This window comes from Paroedura picta, chromosome 17 (genome assembly GCF_049243985.1).
Source record: "Paroedura picta isolate Pp20150507F chromosome 17, Ppicta_v3.0, whole genome shotgun sequence".
Taxonomy (NCBI): Eukaryota; Metazoa; Chordata; class Lepidosauria; order Squamata; family Gekkonidae; genus Paroedura; species Paroedura picta.
Genome location: NC_135385.1, coordinates 19881922 through 19894874, shown reverse-complemented (window position 1 = coordinate 19894874; position 12953 = coordinate 19881922). Strand labels below are relative to the sequence as shown.

General features: G+C 49.9%; 1 protein-coding gene and 1 long non-coding RNA gene across 4 annotated transcripts in view; one reads left to right on the top strand and one right to left on the bottom strand.

The window, feature by feature from the left end:
* Window positions 1–2754: 2754 nt before the first annotated feature.
* LOC143827533 (uncharacterized) lies at window positions 2755–5583 on the bottom strand. The gene is made up of 2 exons (XR_013227343.1): window positions 4647–5583; window positions 2755–3484 (listed from the first exon to the last, which is right to left on the bottom strand). It is a non-coding gene; the product is annotated as an uncharacterized LOC143827533 (long non-coding RNA).
* A 230-nt stretch (window positions 5584–5813) lies between these two features.
* Window positions 5814–12953, top strand: part of CAPN15 (calpain 15) — a 71281-nt gene continuing 64141 nt past the window's right edge. For 2 of the 3 annotated variants that reach the window (XM_077317144.1, XM_077317141.1), the window contains exon 1: window positions 5814–6135. The gene's annotated coding sequence lies outside the window, so the exon portion shown is untranslated. Of the gene's footprint in view, window positions 6136–7245; window positions 7494–12953 lie in introns of those variants that run through there. The other variant, XM_077317139.1, reaches the window with a different exon arrangement.

Below are 12953 nucleotides of genomic sequence, written 5' to 3'. Positions count from 1 at the left end.
AAGCACGGGTGGCCAATTTTTGCACGACAGCCGTGATTTCGGAGATGGCAGCCGTGGGTGGCCGAGTCCAGAGGGCCTTCCGCTGCGGCAGGGGTGGAAGGCGCTTTGGATTCAAGGGGTAGCTAAGCAGGTTTTTCGTTTTTACTTTGTTTCGGGGGGGGGGGGAGTATACTAAGGCGGCTTTATTCCTCCCTTCCCCGCCGACGCACGGACACACACACTGTGTGCAAGCCACCAGAAGCATGCATTAATTTTAATGACTTAATTACCTCGGAGCCAAGGCACACCAAAGCATGGCCCTGGGCCAGGAGCGGAAAACAGCTGCAGCGTAATTCCAACTTCTGCAGAATCACTCCGTTGGCAAAAGTGAGTGGGCTTGGCCAGATGTGCATTGGGGGACCCCAGAGGTCATACATTCCCTCCCCAAAAAATGTGACAGGTTTTTCATCCACGCTATCCTACTACAGAAGGTGAGGTTTGTACTTCTGGTGTTTTTAAAAAATATATTAATTTAAAGCCCCAGAATTTGAGTCTTCCTGTGGCTTCTCTACTAGACTGTTTCTCTTCAAGTGGTTTAATTACACAGGTGGAACCTCAGCCTCGGACAACACCAACGATGGTTTCACAACCGCTGAGATTCTCCCGTGTGGCTGTTCCATCGGGCTGTTTGTGAACGAGGCGGCTAAGAGACCTTGGAAAAGGAACTGAACCGGATGTAGACATTCCTCTTCCCTCAAACCACCTGCAGGGAACAAGCATGGGAACCAGCTGGCAGCCTTGTCAGGATCCCCTTTCCCCCCAGGTCAGATCAGAATGATGGGGAGGGAGACATGTCTCTTCCTTCCACAACTCCAGAGTGGATAGACATGGGGTCTCCTTCCAGGGGGCACACAACTCGCTCCAGTCTTGGTTAAGGAACTCCCCCTCTGCCTCAAGATCCTGTTCATCCCTGGAACGCCTCTCCCCCATCCACCCCCCGTTGTCTGTCTCCAAATGATGACAACTGGGCTGAGATGACTCAGTGACAGGGGAGCGCACTGAACTGCTCTTACGGTACAACGCCATATCTCTGGTTTTTAATTACGGGACACACTGAGCCACAGAAGGGCATGATGTTCAGTTGGTGCTGGGGAGGACGGCTCATGGCCAAGGCAGAGGACATCGACATTTTTCATTTTACATATCTGGCAGCATCTTCGTGGACAAAGGAGGAGGAGCCGGGCAGCTGCGTTTTCTGGAGCTACAGACTTTTCAGCTCAGCCTCTGGCTGACGGCTGGCGCTCTCTCCGCTTGATTGATCGGCGAGATTCATTACCTAAAGCTTTAATTGCGGATGAAACTCGACTGGGTCGTGATGAACGGTCCGGGCGCCTGAGCTGCAGGCAAGCCCATAGCAGAGGGTTCGTGATTCTTGGGAGGCCTCGGGATGGGGAGAATAAGAAGCAGACAACCAAAACAGAGAGAACCCCAGGTTCAATCCCTGGCATCTCAAAAGGATTAGCTAGTGGTTGATACAAAAGACCTGTGCTGGAGACCCAGAGAACCAGTCCGACCAGACAATTCTGCCCTTGAGAACTGGTTCAGAAGGCGGCAGCTTCCTGTGCTGATAAACACATTCGTTCCCCCTCTTCTGGGTCCAGCACAAAAGCTAATGACTAGGGACCCAGAGGTGGCCTTTCCTTTCCAGCGTGTAATCGCAGCAAGCAAAAAGCTCCCTCCTGTAAAACAAATCCCCGTTCGGGTTCTCGTTGCAGCTTGACGAATGGCGCCCGCGATTATTCATTTGAAATCAAAGCCGGCAGACGTTTTCGTCATTTGTAAACACCCCCCCCCCCCAAAAAAAGCATCAGCCATCCATGCCCACCTCCACACTCTTCCCCAAATCGAAACAGCAGGGGGGGAAAGTGATTTTTGCCGGTTTGTGCGGGGAGATTGCGTAAACTCGAGAAAAGGGGGGAAGATACAAGCTGCAGTTTTTGGAATGCTCTTGTCGCTGTGGGCTGTTGCAGCTCCGGCTCTTTAGACAGCCCGGGCTCTGTGTTATTGGTGGAAAGAGAGCAGGGACTCCAGCAGTTGGGAGCAACTCTGCATTTCAGTGCCAACTGGTGCCAACCGGCAGGCGCCCAGTCGGCACGAGCACTTAGAAGCCTGGGATCTGCTCTTGTTGCGGAAAGAAGAAGAAAACCTGCTCCCTGTCCAGCTCCCAGAAAATCTCACTGGCGCCTAAGTTCTGGGAGCATGTGAAAGATAAGTGAATCGTATGTGCAAATAATGTGCCAAAGTATTTGTGTGTGAGGAATGAATGGGGCTTGCGCATGTACATGGATGCGGATGTCTCGCAGAGCGCAAGTTGTGTCAGTGTCACAGGATGACGCTTGTTTTCACCATGGTCTGCAGCTTTCTGTGTGAACCGAAAGGACCGGCCAAATCTCCCACCTTCACCGCACTTAGTAGAAGACTGGAGTTTTCTGAAGCGCTCCAAGAATATAACTTTCGGGGTTGTGTGGCTAGAGAACCTACCAAAGTCCTAATAGAAAGGCAAGCCAATCAGAAATGCATGGAGTTGACGGGTGATACACTCAGATGGAGCAAGTTACATACAGGAGGTGACTCTTGTCGAGTCATTTTACAATGGCTTTCTGTCTTAGAATTCCGTTATATTGTCAAAGCAACGAACACACACCTTGAATGGCATAAAAAAGGGGTCGAGAACCTAAGAAGGTTGAGAAAACTGCTCCTTTATATACAAACACGTATTTAATTTGAATTTTAGTTACAGAGCTCAAATACATAAAAGTATAAAAAGCAATAAAAACAACAGAGACACAAGTCACACATATATGAGTCAGTTATGTTCTTACATCCAAAGACTTGATGCATTTCGACCTATACAGGTCTTCCTCAGAGGTCAATATTAAGGACACACAACTGTTTTAGAAAAACAGATATCCATAAAATATGTTTCTCCATTTAATGTAAGCTGCCTTGAGTGCAGTTGATTGGAAAGAAAGCACAATACGCAGGTTTTGAAGAAATGCAGGTCCTTCGTTGCAGTTTTTTTTAAAAACATGACTGTGCATTTTAATTTTTCGCACGGCTGATGGATCGTGAACTTGTTAACTGTCAGAAGCAATGCCACCGTTGCAGAATGACTTGTCTTGAAAACAGTAATACACGTATAGCTTCGTACTGTCTCATTTGGTGGAGTCCCCCCCCACCCCATTCCGGATGAATTGGTTAAATGCCACAGCGGATGGATTTCTGAAATCAGGTGGCAGCCGTTCTAAGGCTTATTTCAGCACCGCGTCGAACGCTTTGTAGCTCTTCCTCTGATCGGGCACATCAAACAGCTTTTCATCATTAAAGCTACTTAAGCAACCTTGTTGGCAACTGTGATAAACAAAACGAGAGTTGCAAAAGCCGGGCGGGTGGAAATTAAAAAGCGAAGCTTCTCGCGGGAGCCCTCTGACCTTCCTGGGATTATCTGGCATCAGAAATATTGCAATGTGTTAGAATGTGCAAGAACGAGACATCCCTTTGCGACTTTAACTTAAAAGACAGGAGTTTGCAGGTGCACGGTAGGATGGGGAGAAGCCCAAACTCGGAATAGCTAGATGGCTTTCTGTGTGCTGGTGCTGAGAAAAATCACACAAGGCAGGCAGGCAGGCAGGCATCTGGCACTTTTAAGGCCCTAAAATGGCTTTGGGCTAGGGAACTTGGCCTGTCTCCTCAGGATAGTTAAGACCTGCCTCTTCCCCCCTTCACCTTCAAGGTGAGGGATGTGCAGAGAGAGGGTGGTTTTAAGAATGTTTTTCCCCTTTGAGATTGCCTGGTGTTTGCTTTTATTTTCCTTAAGGCACCAAGCTGAAAAGATTTAAAGCCTAGGTAAAAAAAACCCAACAACAACAACAGGTTTTTAATGGTCTTTTCCCAATTTACTGGTAGTTCTTATGCAAGTCACTTCTGTGGCCTGGTTTTTCTCCATGCTGTTTTTTTTTTTTTAATTGTAAGCCACCTTGTACAGGCTTTTGAAACCTTCCAAATGAATGAATGAGTGATCGGCCTATTCTTGCATTTTCTACTATTGTCCGATTGTATTATGATAATGTCTACTTCCACCCACATTATAGAAAGGTTTCATGTCGAGTGGCTACGGCAACGTTTTCATGGAGTGGAGGCTGTGCAATAGATAAAGGGAGAAGATACTGAAGAGTTAAGCTTTGTTATGGTGTCTGCATATTACACTGAATGGTGTTCAAAACAATTCACCCAGAGGACCCATTCATCTTCACAACAATGCTCTAGGGGTCTGTCTGTTACTGGGCCACCAGAAGGAGAGGATCCAGGATGTTTTCTCTATTAGTCTGATATTTCTCTTAGGCGAGCACCTGCATGGTTTAGTGGCTAAGGGTGTCAGCCTCTAATCTGGAGAAATGGGTTTGATTCCCCACTCCTCCACCGGCAGCCAGCTGGCCGACCTTCAGCCAGTCCCAGTTCTCTCAGAACTCTGTGTCTCACCTGTCTGTTGTGACTGGAAGAGTCTCACTTTGAGACTCCTTTGGGTAGAAGTTTAAGTTTGTTTCTGTGGTCATAGACCAGAGTATACCTCTAGGTAGTAAAAAGCAGAGTAGAACCCACCCACCCACCTTTTTTCTTTGCCGTGTTGGGAGCAGGTCAGAGAATGCAGCGATTGCTTGAGCCCCTCCGAGCGTCTCCTCTCTGTTGGTCTCAGGAGAGAAAAATGACAGCCTCCTCCTAAGGGTCTCGGCCTCTCTCCGGGATCAGATTTCTTGTCCTTTAGTCCCTCCAGCTAGGCTCTACCCCCTTTTCTTTGAGTAGCTCAGCCGCTAAGTGCTGCTGTGGACCGTCATCCGGAGGCGAGAGCGTAGGAAGAGGGGTTGATTCTGCCGCTTGAGCAAGCCAGGCCCAACTGCAGAGAGATTTCAGCATCCTGAAGGACGAACAAGGTGGGCAATGCAAAGGTCGCTCCTGCAGGCTTTCTTCCCACCTGCATCACCGAGGCTCTTCAGAAGGACAACATGGGCAGAGCCCAATGAACATCTGCTTATAACCTACACAAGACTTGCTCCCCATCAATGGAGAATTCTTTCTTCAGCTATGGGCTGCCTCCTCTTAAGGCATGCCACAGAATGCGACTCTGGCCCCCAAATCGTGCAAAAGATGCAAAGGTGTGTCCTAGGGGTGCACCTAGCACGGATCCCAGGTTTCCTCCCAATGTTCCTTGCCTGTTCCTTCCCCCTCCCGCCCCTTCTGCCTCTCGCTGCAGCCTGTAGTCTGAGCACAGATTTGCACGGGCCTGCCCTCTCCCTGCTATTTTTGCAATTAATATTTTTGCCTGCTGCTGAGTGATGGTGGCTTTTAAGGGGGGGGGGGGCGGCTGCGGCGACTGCAGCAAGCGGAAGCCTGGAGCTGGCCTCGCGCGCAGCCCCGCCCCCGCCTCCAGCTGCGCCCCAGGTGAGCACGACGCCCGCGGCACAGCTGCCTGGCTCCGCGGGAAGCGCGGGGAACCCTGGGGGTTGTAGTTCCCCGCGCGCCACACTTCCCGCTGCAAGCGCGCCGCTGGCAAAGCCCCCCTTCCAGAAGCCCCCTCTCCATTTCCCCCCCGCACCATACAAACCAAGCACCCTCCAAGCGCAGCGTCAGCGACCCAACGAGGCCCCGAGCCGCGAAAGACCCTCTCCGCAGAAGACCACAACTCCCATGATGCTTTTCCCCGTTCTCACCGCCACTTCCGCTTTCCCCGCTCCCCTCCGCTAGGCCTTCTGGGCTTCGTAGTCCCGCGCCGGTATTCACGACGGCCCCTGCGCTGCCGGCGGCGGCGGCAACACGGGCGGCTGCGCTACGCAGATGGCGTAAGCGCCCGGCTCCTGCACTCCCGGCGGCGCGGAGGGGCCGGCGCTGGCTCCGCTGTCGGGGGGCTGAGGCAGAAAGAGGAAACCGTTTCCTGGAGGAGGCGGGGGGCGAAGTTAGGCAGCCGCCCGAGGCGGGGCGACGGGGACGAAGCGCCCGCGCTGAGGCGACACGAGAGCAGAGCCCAGCCGGCGCGCGCCGGAGGAAGCGAGAACGAGCCCGCCTCAGCCCAGCCGTTGCCGCCGCCGCCGCCTCGCAGCAACGGTCAGTGAGCGCGCGACCGTGAGGAGGGGGGAGGCGGGAAAAGAACCTTGGCAGGGCTGAGGGGGAGGGGAGGGAAAGAAAGAACGCGCCAGAACGCGCGCGCGCGCGTCCACGAAGGGAGCGCGCCCTGAGGGGAGGGAGAGCCCTGGGCTGAGTGGGACCCCCCCCTTTTAGGAGATATGGGGAGAAAAGAGAAGATGGGGGGGGTCACTTAGGGTCTCTGGACCCCGCCCGGGAAAGGAGCCCCCGAGGGAGAGGACAGTGTTTAGGGAGGCTAGAAGGAGGGGAGAAGGTGAAGCCCCCCACCCCCTCCTTATCTAGGAGTTGGGATTTGGGGAGGGGGCTCTCTGCCCTGAGCCAATTGGGAAGGGAGGGCTATAAAAGTAATTACTATTGTTATTAGTTAAATTCTGGGCAGGGGGTTAATTGGGAAGGGTGGGCTGTAAAAGCAATTTTTCTTGTTATTAGTTTAATTCCGGGCTGGGTGTGAACTGGGAAGAGCAGGCTATGAAAGAAAAATTAGTATTAAAATTCTGAGCAGGAGGCTATAGCTGTAAAGTTATTAGGATTAGAAGTGCTAGTAGTAGTTGAATTTTGGGCAGGGGGGTTAACTGGGAAGGGTAGGCTATGAAAGAAAAGTTATTATTATTATTTTTTAAATTCTGGGCAGGGGGTTAACTGGGAAGGGCAGCCTATAAAAGTAAAGTTGTTATTACTAGCTAAATTCTGGCCTGGGGGATGTTGTCTCCCTGACCCTACTTCAGGGCTAGCCTGGGTGCTCTCTGCGTCCTTGAATGGGGGGGGGGGCACGTAACCCAAGACCAAGAGTTTGATTTTCAGCCCTTTAGACCAGTGTAACAATCAGTATCCCAATTCAAAAATAAAAGACTGTGAAATATATCTATCTATGTAACATAATCTCCAGAAGTTTCCAGCCTGGATTTGGCTACTCTACCCCTCGCCCCCACCCCATATCGCTCCTTTCTGTCCAGGGGGGGATCTGGAAGCCCTACAATGTATATTGCAGGGGAGGCCAAGCTCTAGCTCTCCAGATGTTCATGGACTACAATTCCCACGAGCCCAGTTCTATTTAAAAAACCCATCCTTTCTTGAATTTTTGAACTACCTCGTAGGGGATGCTATGATTGTGCCACAGTAGAGCTGAGTCTTGTTACCTAGCTGGGAGGTTGGGAGGCGTTCCTGGCGCCAACTGGACAGGGCAGAACAAGAGCATCAAGTTGAAGCAAAGCTCCTAGCCTAAGGTCAGACAGAGCCGGGAGCTGTCGTTTCTTGGCTACCTGTGCGGATTCTTTGAGCTGATGCAGTTCTCCGGTTAGAGGATTCCACGTTTTATTGAGGTGGGTTGGTTGTTGGCCTGAATCGCCGTTTTTCATATCTCTGCATGCTATTGTAGAATACATTTTTTAAAAACCCAGATTTCCATGAGGGTGCTACCTTTCTGAACTGTAAAGTCTTTAAATAAACCATTAGAACTGGCATGGTGTCGTGGCTATGATTGGTGGCCTCTAATTGGAGAACTGGGTTTGATTTCGCGCTCCTTCTCCACGTGAGGCTTGCTGGATGACCTTGGGCCAGTCACAGTTCTCTCAGAGCTCTCTCAGTCCCACCTCCCTCACAAGATTCCTCTTGTGGGGAGAGGAAAAGAAAAGCAATTGTGAGCCGCTTTGAGACTCCTTACGCCGGTAAAGAAAAGTGGGGTACAAAAACCCTGCTTAATTTATAAAGCAAGAATCCCAGTTTACCTTAACATTGCTGAAACTGTGATACATTCAGATATGCAGTGACCGTGTTTCGTAAGGGGTTTCCGGGAGTTTGTGCATCAAGATCCTAAGTGATGTAGACCTCATTATATGGTGTGTGTATGTATAAGGTGTGTGTATGGGCACTTGCGAGCCAATAAGCAAAATTAACTTGCACTGGCTTAAAATTACACGCACTGTGCTTGTGTGTGTTCACGTTCATCCGTGTCCTTGTGACAATTAAAAGTGGCAGTGAACATACAAGTGTTTTTACAGTTCGTTCTGCAGGCAGTCGCTCTCTGGGCTGCAGCCAGTCCGTGAATTTTTGAAAATATGCTTGTGTCGCTTCTGCCGTATGAGTGTCTTTTTGCGAGCGCCGGGAAATCATGAGGGACTACTTGAAATCAAACTGCCTGCAAGATCAAGAAACATTCTCGCGCACTCTTTTTCCTCATCCAGGCAGTTGTGTGTTCCCTAAAGATTACCCTTCTCAGAAAGCGATATTTGTACCTTTCTGAGAGGGCCAGCTTTTACGAAGCAATGGCACCGTTTTGAGGCTGTGCTTGTGTTAAGAGATGTTGACTCTGTTTTCCTTTTTCTGCGTGGCAGTTTTCTGCAAATAATGTCAGAAGAACCTAAACTAAATAAATCTTTGTTGGTCTTAAAGGTGCTACTGGACTCTGATTTTATTGTGCTACTTCAGACCAACACGGCTGTTTGAATCTATAAATAAATAAGGTTATGAACACGGTTGGTCTTGTTAAAGGTTCTGCAGTCTGTTTTGTCAGTAACAAATTTGGTGCCTGTTGGTTTAATGCGTTCTTTTGTGGACAGTTGCTTATAGAAACATAGAATCACAGAGTTGGAAGGGATCTCCTGGGTCATCTAGTCTGAACCCCCACATAATGCAGGACACTCATGACCCTATTTCTCACCCACAGTCACCCGACACCCCCTTGAGCCTTCCCAGAATCAGCCTCTCCGTCAGATGGCTCTCCAGCCTCTGTTTAAAAATCTCCAAAGATGGAGAACCCACCACCGCCCGAGGAAGCCTGTTCCACTGAGGAATCGCTCTAACTGTCAGGAACTTCTTCCGGATGGTTAGTTGGAATTTCTTATGCATTAATTTCATCCCATTAGTTCTGGTTTGTCCCTCTGGGGCAAGAGAGAACAATTCTGCTTCATCCTCCATTCCTTTTAACTACTTAAAGGTGGTTATTAGATCCCCTTGATGGAGAGAATCAAGAGTCCTAGATTGCTTGGGATGAGTGTCCAGTACTATCTTCCTCCCATGATCAAACTGTCTTGGTTTGGGAGCATAGAAGAATATGAGTAACTCATTCATTTGCCCAAGTATGTCTGGAAGGGGTAACTCTTTGTATCTTGGGGATTTGTTGAGCCATTGTAGAAGAATGGATGGGGACCCAGGTTTCAATCCCTCCTTGTCAAAGACACCCTTGGACAATTGCTGTGTCTCAGCTTGGCCTACTTCACAGGATTGTTGTGAAGGCAAAGCAGGGTTTCCGGCATGTATATTACTCAGAGGAAGTATGGCTTCTGAATGTGAAGAGTAAATAAGAGAGCCCAGCTCTCCGAAAACAGAACACGTGTAAAGAGGGGCCGGGCTCTATAGAGGCTTTACCCGTGGGTGTGGTTGAGGTCCTCTTTTGCGTTTGAAATGTTTATCCTTCCAATGTTGTTTGTATTTTGGGTTATCATCTGTGCGTCATAAAGGAAACGCTTTTTGGTTTTGCTTTCTGAAAAGGTTTGAGGCCAGCGGACTTAGCATTCCTGTTTTTCGTCATTCTTTTCTGGTTCCTTACATGGCCAGTTTGGTATAGTGGCTAGGATTGTGGACTTCTGATCTGGCAAGCCGGGTTCGATTCTGCACTCCCCCACATGCAGCCAGCTGGGTGACCTTGGGCTCGCCATGGCACTGATAAAACTGTTCTGACCGAGCAGGAATATCAGGGCTCTCTCAGCCTCACCCAACTCACAGGGTGTCTGTTGTGGGGAGAGGAATGGGAAGGCGACTGTAAGCTGCTTTGAGCCTCCTTCAGGTAAAGAAAAGTGGCATATAAGAACCAACTCTTCTTCTTCACTTCCACATGACCCCCCCCCTCCCCATATGTCTCTTTTGTATCTTTTATCTACTGACAAGGCTGTGAGACCCAGCAATTTATCCTGTCCTTGTTTCCCCCCCAACAGCAGACCAGATACCTCCTTGCACTGGTTGCCTTTGGCTGGAGTCTGGCATCCGGCCCATTTCTCCCAGATTTTTTACTCATCTATATTGCCTGCCTTCTGGGTGAGTAATTGGGGAGATACGGTCTATATGTGATTCACGCATCTTGTTTTGCTTCTTGTTGGAAGACTTCCTTATAAGAATCTAGACAAGTTCTGTCTCTGGGCCCGATTTTAAATGGGCTGAAAAAGCACTTCATAGCATAAAAAACAGTGGCTCGAGAGAGGAATTGAAGCTTAGAACGGGACTGTTTTAAGCTCAGATCTTCCTCTGAGAAGAGCAGGTTGAAAGGTGCAGGGGAGCTTCCACAGGAGCTCAAGCTGTTTGAGTTGTAGATTGAATAACAGGTGATCGAGTTGAACACGAAATTGCCTTACTCTGAATCACAGCATCGGTCTGTCAAGGTCAGTACCGCCAAGCTGACAGTGGCTCTCCAGGACTTCAAGGAGAGAGGTCTTTCTCATCACCTCCTCCCTGGTCCTTTTAACTGGAGGTGCTGGGGATTGAACCTGGGACCTTCTGCATGCCAAGCAGATGTTCCTGCTCATCCACAGCCCCTTCCTGTGTTGGATCATGGCCCCAAAGCAACGTGGGATGGAGTTGAAAAGGGTGTTTCAGCCCACAAGAACTGGGCCCGATGGCCGTGCGTGTTTTGTTTCTCTCTGAATTCTGTCTTCCACACAGACGGAACAAAGGAAGTCGAAACGATTGGCAAGCACTTGTGTGGTCCTTAGACCTGTATAGCGGCATTGGAAACAGGAAGTCGCTCTCGCCCATTTCCTGCTTGGTGTGCCAGCGTACACTGACGGCTACCGCATCCTGCCCCTCTCAGGAAAGGGGACCATGAAGCCAAACATGGGAGGTGCCTCTCCAGCCCTTACCGATTCCCTGTACAGGTTGACGTTTTCTTGGGAGTGAGTTGAACGGCCTTATTGGTTTCCTTGCCTGCCTTCCCCCAGCCCTTCCCTCTGAGATCCCAAAAGCCCTGCCTTGCTCTGGCCTGCACGCCTGTGTGTGATTTGCGGCTTTTAAGCTGTCTGCCCACGTCTCTTCACGTCAGGTCACGAGAGGCCCGGCTTCCTGGTCTTTAGCCCCACGGAACAAGAATATTCGTCTCCCTCTGCTTTTATCACGCCTCGCCGTTGTTCCAGAGGCAAAGGGGAAAGAGGACGTCGCCTTGTTCTCCCCACATTCCTCCCCCCTCCTGCCCAGTGCTACCCTGAAGGGAAATTGTTGAATGCTACAGCACGCTTTTTTGCCATGGGGAAATGGCGAAAAAACATGATGTTGACATAGGTTCCGTTAAGAGCTGCTGTGGCAGCTTGTCTTAAACCTGGTGAGAGAGAACAGGGGCGAGGGGAGGCGCACCCTGAAGAATTTACAGCTGGCAGTGATTGCAGGGTCCCCTAATTTCTCCCCCTGCCCCTCTGAGCCTCCTTCTGCGCCAGCCTGCTGTCCTTTCAACCGAGTGCCAGGCCTTGACAGCTCGGATAATGGCATTTTTAGCAAAGTAATTAGAAGGACAGGGGATTTGATGTCCGGCTCAGGGGCCAGTGGGTGCTTTCTGCTTTAAATCCAGCTAAGCATCGCAGTGGGCCTTGGCAGAAGGCAGACCAGGCGGTTTTTCCCAGAGTGCTCCGGGCTCCCGGGTTCTGCAAGCTCACGGAAATCTTTTCCATGCCAGTTGCTGCTGCGTGTTGACTTTAACTAGAATGATGGAGCTCTTCTATTTCTGGTCACGTTCTGCTGTATATGTGTGTACACGTGCGTGCACGCTCATACGCACATGTCCTTGCTTTTACCTTTTGAAATTAGGAAGCCTGGAGAAAGAGGACACGGCCAATTCGTTTTTTTTCAGTATTGAAATCCAGAGCCCGGCGCAGCATTTTCGTGGAAATAGGTGCTAGTCTTTTGGCCGCTTAGCGAAATGGTGCCTTCTTAGCTAGGTTGGGCTGAGTTTGGTTTGTTGCCCCGTTTCACTGATGCTGTCTCCAGCATCTCTCTCAGCGGCCTTTATTGTTAGGGACAGAGATCTGGATGCTTTATCATGCAAAGCAAGCATTTGAAGTTTTGGGTGCCAGATGAAAGTGTCTCACCTCATTAATTGGCTTTGCACAACAAAACTAAATCAGAGTCCAGGGGCACCTTTAAGACCAACGAAGATTTATTCAAGGCTTTTGAGTTGCAAGCACTCTTCCTCAGACTATGAACTGACTTGAGGGAAGGGTGCTTGCACTCGAAAGCATTTCTGAAATAAATCTTTGTTGGTCTTCAAGGTGCCACTGGACTCCGATTTTGTTTTGTTGTGCTGCTTCAGACCAACACGGCTACCCACTTGAATCTGGTTTTGTGCAGTTTGCTTTCCGCCCGTTTGTTTTGGGACTGTTGTGCTGCGTGTGCCTGCTGAAGTTGTTGGGCCTTGTTCTTACACAACTGGTAGTGTTGAACGGGTCCTGTTGAAATAGGGTGGTGGGGTAGGATTGTTCATAGAGTACATTTACGTTGTGGTAGTTGGTTGAGAAGCAAGCTGAGAAATAATAATTTAAATTGATAAAGTACATTCTCCGCTACCGGAGGATGGCTAGAAGCAGATGGAATTGCTTGCAAAGGAACCTGGATATCGGGGCCTGTTTTCGTATAAACGAATCCTGCGTCAAAAACAAGTTGTGTTTTTGGCCCCGTAAAATGCTTTGATAGCACTTGGTGGAGGCCCAGCTCCGAAACAGAAATAGGTCTGCCAAGAGCGGGATGGAGTGAGGGCTGATCGACCCCACGTGCTCCGGCCGGGGATCATTAGAGGAGAGATACAATGG